At 47.9% G+C, this 12,500-nt stretch overlaps 1 protein-coding gene across 1 annotated transcript in view; it reads left to right on the top strand.

The window, feature by feature from the left end:
• scube3 (signal peptide, CUB domain, EGF-like 3) overlaps positions 1–12,500 on the top strand; it is a gene marked incomplete at both ends in the record, with an annotated part of 104,502 nt that overhangs the window by 992 nt on the left and 91,010 nt on the right. The gene's annotated exons all lie outside the window — the stretch shown is intronic.

The following is a 12,500-nucleotide window of genomic DNA, read 5'->3' as shown; positions in this document are numbered from 1 at the left end:
CGAAGGGATAACAATAACACAAAATGACCAGTTTCACTGATATAAAACTCCCAGTTCAACGATTTAACCTAATTTATTAACTACAAAGATCAACCCGGTGACCAAGTTCCTTGGCCCTGAGACACACAGCAGTGTGAACAGGTATGTTGTGAATTTCATGAGCAAGAGCTGTAGTTAATTAAAGAGAGACTATGAGGAGGTATTTGTCACTACCAAGCCAAGTATTTGACACCAGTCCGTAAGCCTAGCATAGACTGCAGGGTCTCTCTGTAGTCTCTCTGTCAATGACTCCACTGAGCCATTGCTGCTGTGCCCTCCCTCTCTGAACCCGGCTCCTCCGTCTGTGCCTCAAGGCTAAGGTGAAAAACGTTCAACTCATATTGGTGTTTTCTCGGCCTCAGAAAGATAATGACAACGGGGTCAGTGTCAGGATGGTGAAAGATAAATGTATACATAAATGAATAAATACATGGCCTTGGACCGTATGAAAAAATCACTCATCACCCACTCGAACTGTCAAGGAATGAGATGTGTGTTGCTGCTGGGGTTGTTCCTTCTCTAACTCACTCATCCTCTCGTTGTTTTTTCTCTACTTGACGCTTGCTTATGTGCATTTTGAGATGGTCCTGTGTGGATGTGCGACAGACAGGGGAGGCTGGTGGAGGTAGAAATCAGAGGATTCAGGGGCTCATTGTAATGCATGGAATGGAGTGAGGAATGACTTCGACCACGTGTCTGTGTTTCCATTCCTTATTCCGTTCCGTGTGTTTGTTGTTACCATTCCTCATTCCATAGCCATGCGTTACAATGAGCCCCGTCCTCCGATTTCTACCTCCGCCAGCCTCCACTGATGTGCGAGCCACAGCCACTTTGATTGTGTTTGGTGATGTTTCACACACACACAGACACACAAAAAGACACACAAAAAGACATCTCTCTGGCCGTCGGCAAAGAGTAAAGGGGAAGAAGGGGGTGTGTGTGTGTATGTGGGGTGGGGGGGGTGGGGGGCGGTTGGCTGACTATTTTTGCATCCTGGGTGGTCTGCCCCCCACTTGTGGGAAAACCCAATATTTACATTTTGCAATTAGAACTACTTTTTTTCTCACTTAATTTTCCACAACATCGATTACACACTCTCTTGTCTTCAGGAATGTTCTGGCCTGTCCCTCAGCAGTGGCATGCACCTGTTTGTAAGTGACCAGCAGCAGCTCTGTAGCTAGCCCAGCCACTGTGGTAACGATCTGTCTGTTCTAGTATGTAGTACAGCAGGGTATAGGCTTTGTGGTACCATGGTACTTTAAGTCTGAAGGCTCTGGCTGAAGCATAGCGTGACGTGTTACTGTGGTAGGGGACGCTCAGCTGAGCATGGAGCTGAGCATGTTGTAGTGGTCTGCTAGTGGACATGGGAAACATGGAAGAGACTGTGAGAACGGAGGTTTATGGGTCGGGCAGACAGAAGAACGCTATAATGAGAGATGGTAGAGTAGTCTATTTGAACAATGTGTATTTTTACAATAAGTCATTTTCTGTTCCGGTTGGAGTTGTCTCGGGAGAAGTGGACGCCTACTGAGAGAGAGAGAGAGAGAGAGAGAGAGAGAGAGAGAGAGAGAGAGAGAGAGAGAGAGAGAGAGAGAGAGAGAGAGAGAGAGAGAGAGAGAGAGAGAGAGAGAGAGAGAGAGAGAGAGAGAGAGAGAGAGAGAGGAGAGAGAGAGAGAGAGAGAGAGAGAGAGAGAGAGAGAGAGAGAGAGAGAGAGAGAGAGAGAGAGAGATGCTGAACAATGACTCGGAATAAGGGCCACAATTTGTCAGGTCAATATTTATTCAACACAGATGTTGGCGACAAGCCTCTTTGTCCTTCGTCAATGTCAGCCTAATCACAGGAATAGCTGTGTTCAGGGCATCAATCGTTACTTCATCTCTAAAAAAAAAAAGAAGAGCGATGGAACAAAGGAGGGATGTTGAAGATGTGGTGAGGGGAAAGAAAAAGAGGAAGATGAACAGGAGAGAATAGTGGTGCAGAGAGAGAAGGGGAGAGAGAAGGAGAGAGAAGGAGAGAGAGAGGGAGAGGGAGAGGGAGAGAGGGAGGGAGGGAGAGGTAGAGGGGGAGGAAGGGAGCGGTAGAGAGAGAGGGAGAGGGGGAGTGAGGGTGGGAGAGAGAGAGAGAGAGAGAGAGAGAGAGAGAGAGAGAGAGAGAGAGAGAGAGAGAGAGAGAGAGAGAGAGAGAGAGAGAGAGAGAGAGAGAGAGAGAGAGAGAGAGAGAGAAAGAAAAAAAAACCTGGCAAATGACTGGCTGTGACTGGCTGAGTTGGAAGCTCATGGCTAATGCAGCGCCAAGGCAACCGTTTGGTGCAGGGCTGACATGCTGCAGTCAGTGGCCGTGTTGGTGTAACCTCTGCTCCTGGCTCTGGGGGTCTGGGTGACGGGGCTCCTATAGCAGGGAGCAGGGCCAACACTGTGAGTCTGGGGGTCTGGGTGAGCAGGGCTCCTACAGCAGGGAGCAGGGCCAACACTGTGAGTCTGGGGGTCTGGGTGAGCAGGGCTCCTACAGCAGGGAGCAGAGCCAACACTGTGAGACTGGGGGTCTGGGTGACAGGGCTCCTACAGCAGGGAGCAGGGCCAACACTGTGAGTCTGGGGGTCTGGGTGAGCAGGGCTCCTACAGCAGGGAGCAGGGCCAACACTGTGAGACTGGGGGTCTGGGTGACAGGGCTCCTACAGCAGGGAGCAGGGCCAACACTGTGAGTCTGGGGGTCTGGGTGAGCAGGGCTCCTACAGCAGGGAGCAGGGTCAACACTGTGAGTCTGGGGTCTGGGTGACAGGGCTCCTACAGCAGGGAGCAGGGCCAACACTGTGAGTCTGGGGGTCTGGGGGTCTGGGTGACAGGGCTCCTACAGCAGGGAGCAGGGCCAACACTGTGAGTCTGGGGGTCTGGGGGACTGGGGGTCTGGGTGACAGGGCTCCTACAGCAGGGAGCAGGGCCAACACTGGGGGTCTGGGTGACAGGGCTGTTACAGCAGGGAGCAGGGCCAACACTGTGAGTCTGGGGGTCTGGGGGACTGGGGGTCTGGGGACTGAAGGTCTGGGGGGACTGGGGGTCTGTGTGACAGGGCTGATACAGCAGGGAGCAGGGCCAACACTGGGGGGTCTGGGGGGTCTGGGTGTTGGCAGGGCTTCTACAGCAGGCAACACTGGGCCTGGACACAGTGTGGGAACCCCCCCCCCCCGGCCATGGAGCCAGCCACTCAGCAGAGTGAGGCCCCCCCGGCCCCCCCCCTCCGGCCATGGATCCAGCCACTCAGCAGAGTGAGGCCCCCCCCCCCCCCGGCCATGGAGCCAGCCACTCAGCAGAGTGAGGCCTACCCAGAGGTGGTGTCCTCTACAAAGACGGGGATGGAAGAGCCAAGACCACCCCCCCCCCTGCTCATGCCCCCCCCTCCCTCCCTTCCCTTTATCAACCTCCTCTGTTTTGTTTGCTTTGTCTCCTTTTCCTTTCCTCTGCACTTAATGAAGTAGCCATGCTACTGCTCGGTCAGTCACAGCCAGGCTCTGCTGGTCAGGGGGAGGGGGGGGGGGGGGAGAGAGCTTTTAGATACACATATAGGGTTAGGGTTAGATGTAGGGTTAGGGTACAGGGTATGTAACAGATACTACTAGCACTTTGAGCTGCATTTCTTGTATGAAAGGTGCTATATAAATAAAGTTTTACTTACTTACTTACGTACTTACTACTACTACTAGTACTCTCTGTCAAGTGTATGTGTGTGTGTGTGTGTGTGTGTGTGTGTTCAGTTTACTTGTTCATAATAATACAAGTATACCAAGTCTGGGCCATGTATATAAATGCACCATGAGGGGTCTGAGAATTGCTGCAATGACTAAAAGAAAGGTTGCCAAATTTGGCTCTGTCTCGGCTATTATTGGCAGCTTGACCGTGTGGAGAAGGAGGTGTTATGTGTACCCTTGAGTGTTCAGTGCTGCTTAGCCCGAAATATTTGATTCCCTGTTTGTGTAATATGATTTGTGGAACCAAATAAAGTATTCAAATGTGTGTGTGTGTGTGTGTGTGTGTGTGTGTGTGTGTGTGTGTGTGTGTGTGGTGTGTGTGTCTGTGTGTGTGTGTGTGGTGTGTGTGTGTGTGTGTGTGTGTGCGTGTGTATGCGTGTGCACATACGTATGTGTGTTTATTTGTACCAGGTTCTGGTAACCAACAAGAGAAGCCACATTCTTTTTTTTGTTAACCAAAAAATGCATATCTTGTATATCTGTCATCTTCCTGGGTTGGCACCACCTGAGGCAGACATTTGTTTTCGAGAGAAAGAATGCAGCCATTGTGGTAATAACACAGTGTTCCAGGATTACCATGGACCATGGCCAGTCCCTTTCTCAAAGTGATATTTGGTATTTTGACAACACTCTGGCACTTACCTCTCTCAACCCCTTCGTTCGGCTGTTGGCTATGACAGGCCCTTACAATGGTATTTGTTGTTGTTTTGTTACATTTATCTCCTGACAGAATGGACGTGTTTACAGTAATATTGAAGCGCAAAACTCCCTGCTGCTTGCCAACGGTACTGTTGTTAGGGACTCCGCCGGTGTTCTAGCACACGGTGTCTTAAGAAATAGTATGTTGTCGTTTACTTGTTTACCCGTCGGTTCTGGCACACAGTGTCTTAAAGAAATGTACATTGTAGTTTACCTTTTTAACTGTCAGTCATTGGAGGACTCTGAAGGCAGGCTCCCCGGGGATACATCCCACTCCTGTGTATTGTACTGTATTCTTGAACGGTAAGTTTTTTCCTCTTTGTCCTACCTTTCTTATTAACCTACACCGGGAATACAGATTATTCAGTTTTTTTTTGTTTTTTTTATTCCAGTGTGTCTGAAGCTGGTCATGCCTGTCTCAGTGAAGCCCACAGTCTCTGACTTGTGTCAGAGCATCAGAAAGAACAGAATCACTTGATTTTCCTCCAGAATATCAATCCGGCTGTACGTCTCCACTCAGAGATACTCAGAGACAGCTTCTGCCTGAGGAGCGGATGGTCCAGTACCCCCGTACATGTTCTCACTGAGCCGCTGAGTGAGGAGGGGGACTGGGAGATCAGACTCTTAGATTACCGTAGACTCTTGCACCGCATGAGCAATCGTAACACTTGATAAACCCCTCGAAGACAAAATACTGTGTGAACCCTGAAAATGACTTTGAGCTTCATGGTAGTTACCGGCGTGTGCTGTTTTTCTCCTAGTTGGGATATTATTCACTCGTTGATTGTGTATCTAATTGGGGTGCCTGCCTGCACCAAGTCGTGTCCTCTGTGGTCCTCTGTGGCTCAGTTGGTAGAGCATGGCACTAATAAAACGTAGGTTGTGCGTTCGATTCCTGCCGGGACACCCCCCCCAAAAAAGTAAGCAAGCACTCACTGCAATGTAAGTCGCTTTGGATAAAAGCCTCAGCTAATATATGGCATTATTAGTGTCTGGTCTATACTAATGGGAGTATTATCCGAAATCTGATTTGCTCAGAGATATACTAGTAGAGAGCCACCCTCACTGGAGGCATGGTAATGCTACAGTAGGAATGCCGTTTTTTGGGGGGTTTGTTTTTGTTTTTTCCCTTATTGGATGTTGATGGTCTGTGGAGACATTGTGTCCCCGCGTCCAGTCTGACAGAACCTAAGAGAGGTTTTAATAGGGTACAGTCAGAGCCCAGGCCTGGTCCTGGTACAGTCAGCTGGCATGCATGCCTGTTTATAGCCCTGTGTAAAAGCCAGGATGTTTGGTAGAGGCCGTGACCCGGGGCGTTTCAGCGGGCCCACCACTGGTCAGTCTCTCTCTTTCATCCTCGCCGGTGGAATGTCCCCCCCCAAAAAAGAGACGTTTTCTCCTTCGCCAGCAGCAGTGTGTCAAAGATCCAGACCTCAAGAAAAATACTGTATGTGGCATCCAGCGTTTTTTTCTGTCTCTGGGATGGAACCCGGAACTCTCCACTCTCACACTCCACTTGGAGCTCCAAATGGATGAAATTATCGGCGGATGTGTGTTTTGTGTTTTGTCCATCGCCACCCTCTCTCTGGGTTACATTTGTGTTGTTTTTGTTGTTGTTGAACTCAAGAAAAAGAAGAAAAAGAACACTTGGCTGTGTTTGCTTGAAGGGGTTTGTTACTCCTGCTTGGGGCTTGGGGGGTGGGGGGGTGGGGGGGGTAACCAGAGAAAACTGTTTGCCATTCCGCAGTGTTGTCAGACACGGGGTCGAATTATACTGCAGGATTCGGTTTGTTTGAAAAAAGAACATATGTATCCAACATATTTCATTCTCCCTGATCGTGTTTTTTTGGGAGAAGCCTCCTGGAGTTGATTTAGGGGGTTTTGACTTGAAGTGAAGTGGTGGAGTTTTATCTGGCTACTGCCGTGGTAACTGACGCGTGATCTGGACAGCTCAGACTGGTCGGGAAGGGGGGGGGGGGGGGGAGGGGAGGGGCGTTTGTAGTTGGAGCGTCGCGGGACATTGTGAGCCTCGGTCTGGCTGCAGACACAGACAGGGTACCTGCCCAGGGGAGCCAATCAGTTTTTTTTTTTTTAGATCCCTCATAACTCTGTCATGGCTCCTTTTCTTCCTCCCCAGAGCAGTGAAACCTCTATATCAGCAGCGGCGGCGGACGCCAGCAGCGACTCCCCAGTGGCCGATCCTCTCAGCTTCAATTAGGACGCTCGTAACGCTGAGGTAGCGGGCTTTCACGTGGACGCGAGGACAGACCTGTTTTTTGTCGTACGATACGTACTTACCTTTCCTTCCTTGACACACACACACACACACACACGCTCATGACACTCTCATGATTCCACACAATGAATCCAGGCCCCCTCTCTCACTCCAGGCCCCCTCTCACTCCAGCCCCCCTCTCGCCCCCCCCCAACCCCTCCACCCACCCCTCACTCCACACTCTCTCTCTGACTTAGAAGCTCATTTATTTATTGGGCTGTAACGTAAACAGTGTGCTCCAAATGAGGCCTGTAATACTTTTCCCCGGCGCTGCGGTTGGATGTTGAATAGCTCTCTCTCTCTCTCTCTCTCTCACTCCCTCTCTCTCTCCCTCTACCCTCCTTCCCTCCCTGTGTCTCTCAGTGGCCTTTGTTCTCGGGGCAGATGCGGAGGCGCTGACAAGCGTGCGTCCCTGCCGGTTGGTTTTCGGGGGAGGATGAGAGAGGAGGATAGAGAGGAGGATAGAGAGGAGGATAGAGGCAGAGAGTTGATGGTACACTGAACCCCCCCAGTCCGGAGCAGCAGCTCCTCTCTGGAAGCGGGCCCCCTTTTTTCAATGCGCTGCGAGCAGCAGCCTTCCAAGGGACCTGAGGGCCGTCCTCTCCGTTAGATGCCGACAGCTGGAGGAGCTCTTAGATCATTAATCCCCCCCCCCCCTCAACCCCCCTCCCCCCTCCCGTCCTTTTTCTGTTCCATGAGTCACTGATTGGCAGCACTGTGATCCAGGAGTGGTTGTCTGTGGGATTGACTCAACTCTGCTTCTCTCTGGAACTTTCTGAGGTCCATCGTGGGCTGGCAATAGATTCATTGTGCCATTGTCCGCCCCAGTACCTCCTCTCTCTCTCCCCATCCCCCCCCCCCCCCCCCACATACACACACACACACACCACTCCCTCCTGATATCCCCCTGGCCCGGCCCTAATAATGCGGCCGCATCTCTCTTTGAGTGTTGGGGGTCAGGGAGGGACGTCATTAGGCTGCTCTGTGGTGGTCAGTGTTGTTGGAGGGGGGTGCGGGGGGGTTGGGGGGGCCATAGAGAGAGCCGTGTTTACAGACTGTGTGTGTTTACATTCCTGCAAGCTAGCGCCAGCTTTAGGGACTGCTGGAAATGAAAGGAAATGCTCTTATTCTGCTTAGTAATGGAAAAACCCAACCCAACGCATCAAGGAATTAGAAGGAAAAAAAAGACATAGTTATTTATTTGGTGGGGTTTTTGGGGGCGATGCATTCTGGGATGAAAATGGTGAGGCCGTCACTGATGAGACTGATACTTCTTCAGTGAGAAGAGTCATGGGAAAGCCCGGGATCGTCTGCGATGGAGTTCTAACGTAGATAACGATCCTTTGAACTTAGAAGACACTTGATAAAGCGCCTCCAGTATACACAAGAAGATGTGATGACATGCTTTCTCGATTTACTCATAGATTGTCAAGGGTGATAACCGTGTCAAGGTGCCAGACATTGCACTCCATTGCCATTTGACATCCTGTGCAGTACCTTGACACCCACGCTGCGATATTGCTGCTATTTCTGTCAATGTTGTGTAGCAGTTTAATGAGTGTTGATGGAATCGAAGACAGAAGATCTCACCTACGATATGGTAGCATTGCTGCTCATGGGATATGAATGTGACATGTCTAATTTAGCAGAGCTGTACAGAGTTTGTGGCAAAGTTTGGGCAGGGGCCTGAATTCAGCGAAGGGCCACTTAAATTGTCAGATTTAAAAAAACAATAAAAATAATCATATTTGACATGGAATGACTCGATTTTCGATTTTAAAGTGAGCGACCTTTTTTCTGTGGATACGCTCCCCTATTTTTTGTGATGATAAAAAAAAACATTTAATGATCAAAAACAAAAATGTACAAACACCAACCAGGGGGGTCACCTTGTGACTGCCAGGGCAAAGGAGCAGGGCTCACCCACCTCTGAGCCCTACCTGTGCACGTGCCGGCAAATGACCTAATGATCCTATCGCTCATTAGAGTACGATGTTCGATGTTTTCCGGATGATCTGAACACACAGTACTGAGCAGCACTTGGCCCGTCTTGTAACAGCCAATTTACATGTCGCTTCTCCCCCAATTCGTCCCGTAGCTGTGTAGCGTGTTTCAGATAAGAACCATGCTTTGCTCTCCGTCTCTCACACAAGCAGCCATTCAGTTGATACCTCGTAGTTTGACAGGAAGCAGCTAAAAATATCAGACTAACACGTCCGCTGTAATTGCTACGTTGCCCTCTTTATAGTTGGTACTGTATCTGGCTGAAACAGCCGCCAATGAATGTAATTGCTGTGTACCGGGGGGAGAGTGTCATGTCAGTTAGCTCTGCCTGTGTAAATATAAGGTATACTACGGGACTAAGTGCCACCCTCCGCCTTTATACAAGTATGTTATGGAGCAAAGAGGCTAAGAAACCATTAAGAGTTTGTATAGGATGTATAGCCTATGCCGTGATAGATATGTAATAAACCCCTTTTTTTTAATGAATTCCTTACTTCCTTCACTTTTAATGAACGTTAGTTCCTCACCATCAGCACATGTCTGAAAGGCTTACGTCGATTGCAACGGTACCTATCGTGACATAGCATATGGCACTCAGCCCTCTCTGTATAAGAGTGTCATGATTCACCTAATTACTGTAATTTCCTTAGTTTAGGGAGGGTTATGAGTCACAAAGCATCCCTGCAGGAAGCGTGAGCCCCAGCTTGAGGACAACAGCTCATTCAGAGCTGTGAATTAGATTTGATTATATTCAACTTTCAACTTGTGTAGTCTTTGCTAAGTAGGCTACTAAGTACTTAGACGATGAAATGCAGTTAAGCATCAAAACCAGAAAGTGACAATAATAGTACTGTGCAAAGATGACAGTATAGGTATTATGGTGAGTATGAATAATGAATGTAAAGTGAGTATAAATGAGTACAGTTATTAAAAAAAAAGGATACGTACAGTTATGAGGCGCTGAACGACACTGAGAGATTGAACCGACGAATTCGTTTCACCCGCAGCTACATTCCACCGCAGTCTGCGAGCCACACATGGCGGCCAGCGAGGACATCATCTCTATTCAACCTGTCATCATTTTAATGATTTTCTGCTCCCTGGTGGCTGTGGGCGCCCTGAGGCCTTGTCAACCTGAACCAGAGAGCTGTGCACTGCCAGTGTTTATGAGCTTGAGTTGGGCGACATCTCACAACAGTAAAGACCCCAATGTGGACATACTCCCCCCCCCCCCCCCCCCCTCCCATCCACCCCCCGTGAGTTCCCCAGCCTCATTTAGTGTCAGCAGTGGCCCAGTGAAACAGCAACGGAAGCTAGTGTAGCACCTGTCGTGCTGTCTGAAGTGGGACCGGGGAGGGAGCGCTGTTGATAGATGAAGCCAAGGGGAGCGCTCGGCAGCGAGGGTTGTTAGCAGCGTCATTATGCGGGAGGGAGAGACAGAGGATGGCAGATCTGGGTGAAGGAAGGGAGGGCCATGGCAGTTTTGGGTAAGACTTGATGGATTAGAAACTACCGCCCGGGCCGCTATGACATTGCAGTGCATGTTAAACAGTTCCTTTAGCTACTACCTCCTGTCTCACTCACTCTCTGGCTGCCATGTCTGTCTGTCTGTCCTGTCTGTCTGTCCTGTATGTCTGTCTGTCTGTCTATCTATCTATCTATCTATCTATCTATCTATCTATCTATCTATCTATCTATCTATGTCTGTCTGTCTGTCTGTCTGCCTGTCTGTCTGTCTGTCTGGATAGATAGATAGATAGATAGATAGATAGATAGATAGATAGATAGATAGATAGATAGGGTATTCAGTACACAGCGTGGACCTCACTAAAAGTAGCTCATGCCTATGGGTATAGCTAATGGGGATCCTTCCAATAAATAAACAAACAGCATTTGTACCTACCTAACTAATAGATTTTATTCATTACATTCAATTCCATTTTCCTAATTAAGTTCTAAATACATTCAATTGACTCATGGTTTCTTTTTTGATAGAATGTTGTTAGAGGTAGGCCTATGATTAAACTTTCCCATCATCAAATAAAAAGCAACTTTTATTTTTGGCGATATCACAATATTTATTTAGTTTTAGTTTTATTTAACCAGGAGGTCCCTTCGAGATTAAAATCTTTTTTTCGAGGGAGATCTGGCCAAGAAAGCACAACAGCACAGATACAAGTTACAACATTGGCGAATAAAACAAAACGAAATAACAGACAAGAGATAAGAGCCGATAAATATTATTTAAAAAACATTTTAAGAGTAGCAATTGCACATTTCTGTCACACAATTTCCATTCAGAGCTTTGAACTCTCATAAGGAGATGAAGTTATTAAGCTTTAGTGTGTTCTGGAGGTTATTCCATGACCAGGCGGCAAAATAAGAAAAAGTTGCGTTGCCAAGTTCCAAGTGAGACCTGGGTACCCGGTAGAGCAACCATCTAGTGGAACGAAAATCATAACAGCTGCTGGTGAGTGACATGAGATTGCATAAATATGAGGGGAGTTTGCCCAGTATGACTTTGTAAATAAAAGTGTACCAGTGATGCTGTCTCCTTAGGCCTAATGACGGCCAGGAGACCAGGTCATGAAGTACACAGTGATGTGTACGGGATAATGAATTGGATATGAAACATAAAGAGCTATGAAAAACAGAATCTAGGCAGAGTGTTGAGGAGGCATGTAGACTATGGGGACATGTACATAATGTCCCCATAGTCTAGAACACTTAAGAATGTAGCCTGAACAAGGGTTTTCCTAGCTGGTAAATTGAGGCAGGCTTTTATTTTAAAAGGTTCATTTATTTATTTAATTTAAAATGTATTAAAAGGTTCATGATGTGCACTTTAAAAGAGACTCTGCCATCCACCAAATACCCAGGTACTTATCGGATGACACTCTTTCAATTAAGACTCCTCCTAAGGTGAATGTTAACAGAATCTAAAATCTGAGGAGCGAGCTCTGGGAAAGGTCATACATTTGGTTTTCTTAGCATTGAGAACCAACTTTAGATGGTATAGTGAAGCCTGCAGCTGATTTAAAAACAGCCTGGAGCTCATCGACAGCCTCCATACACAGCATATTGAATCACAATACTCTCAACATGTATTGAATGGCAGCCTATGGTCATGTTCTCACATGAAAGTCCGAATCATGACCCGGAGCAAGTGGATGAGATTGCAACATTGTTTGTTGCATGAATGATCTCTCTGATTTTGCGTTCTCACAGCCCTTTATGTAAACGAAGTAACATGTACGCAATCGAAGCAACAGACGTGGTAGTTGATTGGTCCGAAAAATAGAAAATTGCCCGTTCGTCCCGCTCTCATCCACATCAACACGCATGCGCTGTTGTTTTCCTATGGACAGCCTCGATGCGTCGTTTCTAACCGGAGCGAAACCACCCTTTTCAAGCGGAGCATGCGTTGGTTGTTTGCTCCGGGAGCGACTTCGAATGCGCGTTCACCTCACAGCTCCAAACGACGCAGAGCCAAGCGAATCTTATCCTAAACTCCGATTCCAAGTGAAGCAAATCGTGAGCTTACAATGATAAGGTTCTATCTCCGTTTAGGGCAGTTCAGAGATATTGAGCGTCAAAGTTTTTACATCCCTTTATGTTTTGTGAGATGGAACCTTTGTATTTTATGAATGACTAACTCAAAAATGTCAACATTTTAAAAATAACACCACACAGGCATTAATAAACACCTAATGGATCAGATTATGTACAAAAACTCAATT

The sequence above is a fragment of the Nansenia antarctica genome, assembly GCF_963989245.1.
Source record: "Nansenia antarctica genome assembly, chromosome: 6".
Taxonomy (NCBI): Eukaryota; Metazoa; Chordata; class Actinopteri; order Argentiniformes; family Microstomatidae; genus Nansenia; species Nansenia antarctica.
The sequence above is the reverse complement of the archived record's forward strand: the minus strand, read 5'-3'. Positions and strand labels throughout refer to the sequence as shown.